Here is a 9,477-nt window from a genome sequence, read left to right on the forward strand (position 1 = left end):
ATAGTGATATAGAGCATGCTGGTATAACCTGGGTATCTTCTGTATATAATTATATATGTACAGCTGGTATAAGTTATACATCTTCTTGTATATAGTGATACGGAGCATGCTGGTATAACCCGGGTATCTTCTGTATATAATTATATATGTACAGCTGGTATAAGTTATACATCTTCTTGTATATAGTGATATGGAGCACGCTGGTATAACCTGGGTATCTTCTGTATATAATTATATATGTACAGCTGGTATAAGTTATACATCTTGTATATAGTGATATGGAGCATGCCGGTATAACCTGGGTATCTTCTGTATATAATTATATATGTACAGCTGGTATAAGTTATACATCTTCCTGTATATAGTGATATGGAGCATGCTGGTATAACCTGGGTATCTTCTGTATATAATTATATATGTACAGCTGGTATAAGTTATACATCTTCTTGTATATAGTGATATGGAACATGCTGGTATAACCTGGGTATCTTCTGTATATAATTATATATGTACAGCTGGTATAAGTTATACATCTTCTTGTATATAGTGATATGGAGCACGCTGGTATAACCTGGGTATCTTCTGTATATAATTATATATGTACAGCTAGTATAAGTTATACATCTTGTATATAGTGATGCGGAGCATGCTGGTATAACCTGGGTATCTTCTGTATATAATTATATATGTACAGCTGGTATAAGTTATACATCTTCTTGTATATAGCGATATGGAGCATGCTGGTATAACCTGGGCAAATGTAATGAATTGCATATGTGCCAAGCTTTAAAAAAAAGTCTAGGTAGTCCACTGATTGTTAAGTACTAATAAGCTTAGTCACATAATTTCGCAGCTCCGAGTTTGCAGATAATAAATGATTAAAAATCGACATTAAATATGTAGTATATAAAATTGTCCTTTTTTAAAACTGACCTGCATATCCTTTACAGGACTTTACACTAACCTTATAGTTCCTTCCTCTCTTTACCTTTGTTCATCCTGAACTTCCTGGTTCATGAATAGAATGACAGTACAGTGAAGACTGACACAACTACACAATTATATATGTAACCTTTGCCTAGGAATACTGCCTTATGTGATGCCTCTCTGACTCTTCATTAAGCTGGGTGATCATCTTTATGTTATGGAGAGTGTTTTGGAGAATCTGCTGCAGTCCAGAACCCGGCAATTTCAAACTGAGGACTCGTTGATGTGTGAGTGGCTGGAGATGTTCTTGGGAAGGTGAAAGGCTGCAGTATATACATAGTAATGGTGTGTATGCGGAGAGCGGCCCACTCACTCCTACCGGTGTGGCTGCATTCCTCTGATATCAAAGACTCCATTCAAAGCTGCTGAGTACTAGAGGGCGGCTGCTTACATCATCGTCTTATACAAAAACAAGTCAATGTGCCCCGGCCCAACACACAAGGGGCATCTGCTGTGTGCAGCGCAGGAATTCAGGATCATCTTATATATTTACTAGCTAATGACACTATTATGAATGATGGGGGTGGTAGTCATCCACTGCACATCAGTCATCGAAGCCCGGCCCCAAATCCAACCAAGAGGAAAGTAGAGCTATTCCCAATGAATGTACTGAGTTACCGCAGCAAAGCCCTGGGGCATGGGGGACAGGGTAGTGGCGAGTGCTAGAAAAATTCAGTGTTAGAATAAGCTGTTTTATTGTCTTACTGTAGTTTAGTTCCCAGTACCTGGTACTCAGTGGTTTAGTGCCCCCAACCCTGGTGTCCAGTGTTTTATTATCCCTTTCCCTGGTGTCCAGTGTCTTAGTCCCTCATTCCCTGGTGTCCAGTGTTTTATTATCCCATTCCCTGGTGTCCAGTGTCTTAGTATCCCATTCCCTGGTGTCCAGTGTCTTAGTATCTCATTCCCTGGTGTCCAGTGTTTTAGTCTCACGTTCCCTGGTGTCCAGTGTCTTAGTCTCTCATTCCCTGGTGTGCAGTGTCTTAGTATCTCATTCCCTGGTGTCCGGTGTCTTAGTCTCTCATTCCCTGGTGTCCAGTGTCTTAGTCTCTCATTTCCTGGTGTCCAGTGTCTTAGTCTCTCATTCCCTGGTGTCCAGTGTCTTAGTCTCTCATTCCCTGGCGTCCAGTGTTTTAGTCTCTCATTCCCTGGTGTCCAGTGTCTTAGTCTCTCATTCCCTGGTGTCCAGTGTCTTAGTCTCTCATTCCCTGGAGTCCAGTGTTTTAGTCTCTCATTCCCTGGTGTCCAGTGTCTTAGTATCTCATTCCCTGGTGTCCAGTGTTTTAGTCTCTCATTCCCTGGTGTCCAGTGTTTTAGTCTCTCATTCCCTGGTGTCCAGTGTCTTAGTCTCTCATTCCCTGGTGTCCAGTGTCTTAGTCTCTCATTCCCTGGTGTCCAGTGTTTTAGTATCTCGTTCCCTGGTGTCCAGTGTCTTAGTCTCTCATTCCCTGGTGTCCAGTGTCTTAGTCTCTCATTCCCTGTTGTCCAGTGTCTTAGTATCTCATTCCCTGGTGTCCGGTGTTTTAGTATCTCATTCCCTGGTGTCCAGTGTTTTAGTCTCTCATTCCCTGATGTCCAGTGTTTTAGTCTCTCATTCCCTGGTGTCCAGTGTCTTAGTCTCTCATTCCCTGGTGTCCAGTGACTTAGTATCTCATTCCCTGGTGTCCAGTGTCTTAGTCTCTCATTCCCTGTTGTCCAGTGTCTTAGTATCTCATTCCCTGGTGTCCGGTGTCTTAGTATCTCATTCCCTGGTGTCCGGTATTTTAGTCTCTCATTCCCTGGTGTCCAGTGTCTTAGTCTCTCATTCCCTGGTGTCCAGTGTTTTAGTATCTCGTTCCCTGGTGTCCAGTGTTTTAGTCTCTCATTCCCTGGTGTCCAATGTTTTAGTATCTCATTCCCTGGTATCCAGTGTCTTAGTCCCTCATTCCCTGGTGTCCAGTGTCTTAGTCTCTCATTCCCTGGTGTCCAGTGTCTTAGTCTCTCATTCCCTGGTGTCCAGTGTTTTAGTATCTCGTTCCCTGGTGTCCAGTGTCTTAGTCTCTCATTCCCTGGTGTCCAGTGTTTTAGTATCTCGTTCCCTGGTGTCCAGTGTCTTAGTCTCTCATTCCCTGGTGTCCAGTGTCTTAGTCTCTCATTCCCTGGTGTCCAGTGTTTTAGTATCTCGTTCCCTGGTGTCCAGTTTCTTAGTCTCTCATTCCCTGGTGTCCAGTGTCTTAGTCTCTCATTCCCTGGTGTCCAGTGTCTTAGTCTCTCATTCCCTGGTGTCTAGTGCCCATACACTTTAGATAGCTGTCGTCCAAATGTTATTCCTTCATACTCCCCCATACCTAATAATTTTTCATGGGAAGTGGTGTATACCTCTGGCAGCGGCTTATCTTCTGTGGTAACAAAGGATCGGGTATGTTGAAATCCTACATACCCGATCCCTTTTTCCCCCAACATCTGCCATCGGGGAGACAGAAAACCCCCTGTGCACATTAGATAGTTGTTTGGTCCTGCTGACTTTCATCTAATATATATGGGCACCATAAGTATCCCATTCTATAGTGTCTATTAGTCCTAGTGCCCCATTCTCTGGGGTCAGGTAGTCCCTAAGGTCCATTGGTCTAAGGCCTAGGTGTCAGTGTCTCATTATTCCTTGTGTATTTTTTTGGCTCATCCCCTAACAGTCGCTGGACATACCCCCCCCCCACATTCAGCCGTGGCTCGCAGGTGTGTTATGGTGACGGTGACTATAGACATGGATTGGTGCAGGTGATGCTGTAGATCAGCAGTCCCTCATGAGGTGATGTTAAAAGTTCAGCTGCATTTCCTATGAAGAAAACTATGTGCCTAAAGCCATCTGAGACCTAGGTGAGGTTCATAGGTGTGACCGCAGCTCGGTGTGAGGTTGTGCTCCCCTATCGGCGCCCTCACATTCCTCTGCTCCAACCTGGAAATGCTGGGAACATGAGATCCATTCAACCAACACAAGACGCCTTCATGATGGCAGCTCTGCCCCCACCCCGGAGAAACATGCTGCCCATACTGAGGGGGAATAAATAAAGCTGATAAATTCTTGTATGATATGAAATGTTCCGCAGTTTTCCTTTATATTTCGTGTTTCATTGCTTCACCATTTTTAAAATATCTGCTTGCTGTCAATGAATGAATGTAGTATTCTAGAGGCTAAAAACCAGTACAGCACTACCTCTCACAGCTGAGAGTTTGCTACAGTTGTATCCAGTCTTTACCATCCTCTGTGAGCTAAATACATCAGCTAGCGCAAATCTCTCTCCTGTTTGTTGCAATGTAGCAGTGCAGGTAAAGTGACTCAGTCCAAAGTCCAGCTCACAGAGGATTGTTTAGACTGGATACAATTGTATCAAACCCTCATCTGTGAGAAGTATCTGGTCAGAACATGAACATGAGTGTTTCCATTCACTGACAGCAAGCATAGATCTTGAAAATTGGGAGGAATTAAAAACACAGCGTATTAGAATGTTGCAAAAGTTTCCATTATAGAATGTTTAAAGGGTAACTAAACGTTCGACACACTTCTGACATGTCAGATGTGTTGATTGATGGGGGTCCGAGAACTGAGACCCCCACCAATCGCTATAATGAAGCGACAGAAGCGCTCAGCCGCTTCGTTTCTGTTCGGTTTTTTCCGGAAATTAATGTAGCGGAATACAGGCTCATAGACTTTCTATTGAGTCCATCCTCCGATACATTGATTTACGGAAAAAGCCGAACAGACAGGAAGCGGCTGAGCGCTCACATGAGCGCTTCTGCTGCTTTGTTTTAGCGATTGGTGGGGGTCTCAGTGCTCGGACCCCCACCATCTGATGCGCCGACTGAAACGGGCAACCTCACCCTCATCTCCCCGATCCAGCGACGATCTCTTGCTTCCCTGTTGCCGGCCATTATTAGGTTGCCATGGCAATAAGCATACAATTCCGTCGGTCCTGGTGGGTTATTTAAAGAGCAATCCGTCCTGACACCATCGCCTGTGGATTAAGGTACATCCTACTCTAGTGTTTGTCTGGACCTGACCGCAGCCTTGCCTCTGGACTTCACCACATCACTCCTTTGAATGTTAGCTGGTTTTAAATCCTGGCCCGTCTTCTGATTACGTCTTTGTCTCGTCCTCTGGTTTGTCGCATCTTGTCCGCACTTTCGGATATGAACCCTAATTCCGATCCGTACTTTGTCTCTGTCTTGTTCCAGACATTCCAGTAGCTACCCGCCACCAAATGGGTGACTATTCTGGGGATCGCGACCTGACTGGGAAAGTATAAACATCCTTTTAGGGGTTAAAAGGGTTGTCCGGTTTCATGTGGTACAGCGTGTTTGGGCGGAATTTCTGCTGCGGAAAGAAAAAATAGTTCATACTTACCCCGGCCGTAACCATGGCGACGCGTCCCACTGGCGTCCTGCAGCCCGGCCTTCTAGAATGACCTTATCCCATGTGACCGCTGCAGCCTGTGACATGGGATGAAACATCATCCCCGGAGGCCGGGCTGGACATAGGAGCAGAGGGTTCTGGGTAAGTTTGAGATTTTTTTTTTCCTAAGGTGCCATCTTTGCGGCGGAATCGCAGCTTTTCCGCCGCAAGAATCGCAACATCTGCTACTTGTTGCGAATTTCACCTCCCTTGAATTCAATGGGGAAACTCGCAACGGAAAAGCAGCGATTCCGCGACATAAATGAACATGCTGCGGGTTAAAAAACTGCACCGCAGGTCAATTTATGGCCGTTTTTTCGCCATTTTTTTACGCCATGTGTTGATGAGATTTGTTCAAAGATCATCCATTCTGCTGCTACTGTATTACGCTGCGGATTTTCCGCAATGAAACCCGTTGCGGAAAATCCGTGCGAACCCGGCCTGAGGTGCGCTCAGCCCGTGAGACTGCTGGGTACTTTCCCTTGGCGGCTGCCACGTTAATACCCCCTGCCCACATCTATAACAATTTAGAAACGGAGGAATATTCATGGGGGTGGCAGGAGGTAAAATATAAACGTGACATTTTGCCTAATTTGAGGGTGTAAGATGGTGTTACATCGGCGATACTTTATATGCTGGCGCTGAGGTGTTGGTGGAGGAACCCGAGCGTCGTCTCCTGGAGATGGGCTCAGTTCCTAAGGAGCTCCGAACACAACGGAGCTTTTGTTTGCAAACATTGTATCCAGCTGGTATCATCGGTGCATGACCACAACACCGGTCTCCTCGCTAATGTGTAACGTTACACTGTATCCCGGCAGGATCAGATACATTTCACTGGGTCACTTTACTTATGGAGCCCCTGCAGCCTTCATTTAACCCCTGACGCACTGGAGACGGATTCTCCATATTTTCCCTAATTTTTCCTCCCCCCCCTCTGGAACGACATAGGTGATTCTGTGCTTTCGATCTTGTATTAGGGTCAGTTCACACGTAGGGTAAATACTCCGGATTTTGGTGCAGAAAATCGGCAGCGTAATACAGTAGCAGCGGAGTGGATGAGATATGAACAAATCTCCTTCGCACGCGGCGTAAATGCTGAGCGGAAAAAACACGTTTTTTTTTTCTTAATCTGCAGGATGTCAATTGTATTTGCGTAATCGCTGCGGGTTTTCAATGTGGAGGTAAAACATGCAACGAATAGCAGATGTTGCCTTTTTTTTTTGCGGCGGAAAATCGGCGATTCTGCCGCAAAAAACGCAACTCGAAAAAAAATAAATCTTATACTTACCCAGAATTCTGTGTTTCTTCCTCCAGGCCGGCCTCCTGGGATGACGTTTCATCCCATGTGATCGCTGCTACCCAGGAGGCCGGCCTGCAGGACGGCAGGGGGACGCGTCGCCAAGGCTTCGTAGGTATCAAACATTTTTTTTTTTTCTACGTGCAGTTTATCGCAGCGGACATCCCGGCCGAAAAACGGCACCACAATTTGGTGTGCTTTTTCAGCCGGAACTCGCTGCGGCGCTCAGGGTGGATATGCTGTGTGCTTTAACGCAGCGTATCCGCCCTGTGTGAACAGACCCTTAGAGTGGTTGTCCATCTTTTCACATGGGGGGAGGGTAATTTTTCAATAGCTTTGTGCCTATTTTTTTTTACTTTACTAAGTCGCAAATTATGGTGTACGCCATATTTGCGCAAAGAATTTGTAACTTTTCTTGAGACACGCTATTTTTTAAGAAGTGGCGAGAAAAAAGGGCGATGTTTACTACGAATGAGCGCGGCCTCCACCTACTCGACAGGTTTATTAACACTAATGCCAGATAATGGCGCAAATCATTCAATTTCCTTATTTTAGGACAATCCAAAATGTTCCAAATCTATCCAGAGGCGCGTACTTTTTTTCAGACTCGCTAGTGAAACGCCAGTCCTAATAAATCTGCCCCATTTCCCTTTTAGAGGCTCATTCATTTCTTAATATATCTTTATAGCAGTCGGAGCTCCTTTTTTTTGATACAGAGCTCCAAATCCCCTGTGTATTCATAGAGTTACATGATAAAATTCTGTCTGCCTGCAGCCACCACTAGAGGGAGCTCACTGCCTATTGTGTTATTATTGAGTTCAATGTATAAATCCCCCTAGTGGTGACTGTAGGTAGCCAGAATTTAAAGGGGTTGCTCCCTTGAAGTGAATGGGGCTGAGCTGCAATACCTCACATAACCTGTGGACAGGTGTGGTGCTGTTTTTAGTAGAAGCCGTGTTTTTCTAATCATATACAACTTCTTTGACTATATCTTTCCACAACTGTCGTCAACATTCAAGGGCGGCGTCTGGGAAGAACTGGTCATGCTGCCCGTTCCGTCTGCTAAGGATTAGAAGCAGAGGGTTGGCAAACACGTGCTGCTCTATGGTGACTCTATAGGGTCATACAATGGACGCTGACCATAATTATATGACCTGAGATCCCCCTCCCGCAGGATGAACATCTGTTATTTACCACTGAACAGCTCCGATAACTAAGACGCAGCTCATGTAAAGGGGAAGTTCATGGGAAAAATTCAGAAGGACTTTTATAGGTGCCATAAAAATGTGTCTGCCACTGAGAAAATTGATTGTTGTGAGAATTATGGCTAATTTGTATGGGTGCAGGGCTTCCCGTTTACAAAGACAGAGCAACATTAGCAAACGAAGGAACCAGCCCAAGAGTCATACCGCTCTCCTCTCCAACAAGGGACGGGAAGTGGAGCCAAGAGGTACCGGACCCTCCGGCCCTGGAATAGGGACTGTGTGATGTCATACCATTTCTACCATGAGTCCCCCATGTAGACCTTGATCTCCATCTACATCAATACTCACGGTTATACTGACCCCTATCAAAGCCAGGCAGGATGTAGATATTGATGCAGATGGTGATTGAAGTCCCTATGACATCACTCAAAATCAGAAGGGAAGATGATGTCATCGGAATGTCTCTGTAGTCCCCTCCTCCACGTCCATTGCTTGATGGCATTGATACAAGTTGCTTTCCGCCTTGGATTTGGACACTTGTGTTTGTTTGGAAACAGACGAGACAGGAAACAATTGTCTTCAGCTCTGATGATGGTGGTTGCCTCACAACCAGCAACAAATAATGCCCGTGGCTCCGTAACAGCGACGTCTAGTCTATTATACCAAATACAAACATCAGAATTGGGCATTTATACAATGTCCTATCAAAGGTGAACTTGATGACCCCTACAAAAGAGCCCCCAAAGGGTTAATTGGGGCAAAAAGTAGTGAGCCCCCCCATCTTCCTGCATGGCAGCTTGGGTCCGTTGTAGCGCCATGGTATGGTAGGGCGCTGTCCTGTGCCATGATGCCATTTCCTAGTTATATATGTTTATGGGAAAGATGAGTGGCACACAAAAAAGTGGCCATTACAGCTTTTACTGGGGTGGTCGGTCACACAGCTTTCCCAGAATCCTGAACGAGCTGAATACAGTTAACACCAGACAGATAGAAGAGGTGACATGTAAGACGCGGCATTATACAAGTTCAGCGCCAGCCCCACAGCAATGAACATGAAGCTTGTCCTATCAGCAATATCCCCGGCACGTCAAAGCTTGCTCTCATGTGATGTACATTCCTGCTGAGATACAGCCCGGTCCCCCCGCAGATATAACACGCCGGACCGCCACATATATGTACAGGACTGACAACCAGCGGGCAGACCCTGTACTGTGGGGGCGCGGGGCAGGTGACAGTATCACATAGGATTAGATACAGCGGCTCAGCAGACAGTATCACACATGATAGGATTAGATACAGTGGCTCAGCAGACAGTATCACACATTATAGGATTAGATACACAGCTCAGCAGACAGTATCACACATGGTAGGATTAGATACAGCAGCTCAGCAGACAGTATCACACATGATAGGATTAGATACACAGCTCAGCAGACAGTATCACACATGATAGGATTAGATACACAGCTCAGCAGACAGTATCACACATGATAGGATTAGATACACAGCTCAGCAGACAGTATCACACATGATAGGATTAGATACAGTGGCTCAGCAGACAGTAT

This window comes from Rhinoderma darwinii, chromosome 8 (assembly GCF_050947455.1).
Source record: "Rhinoderma darwinii isolate aRhiDar2 chromosome 8, aRhiDar2.hap1, whole genome shotgun sequence".
In the NCBI taxonomy this organism is placed as follows: Eukaryota; Metazoa; Chordata; class Amphibia; order Anura; family Rhinodermatidae; genus Rhinoderma; species Rhinoderma darwinii.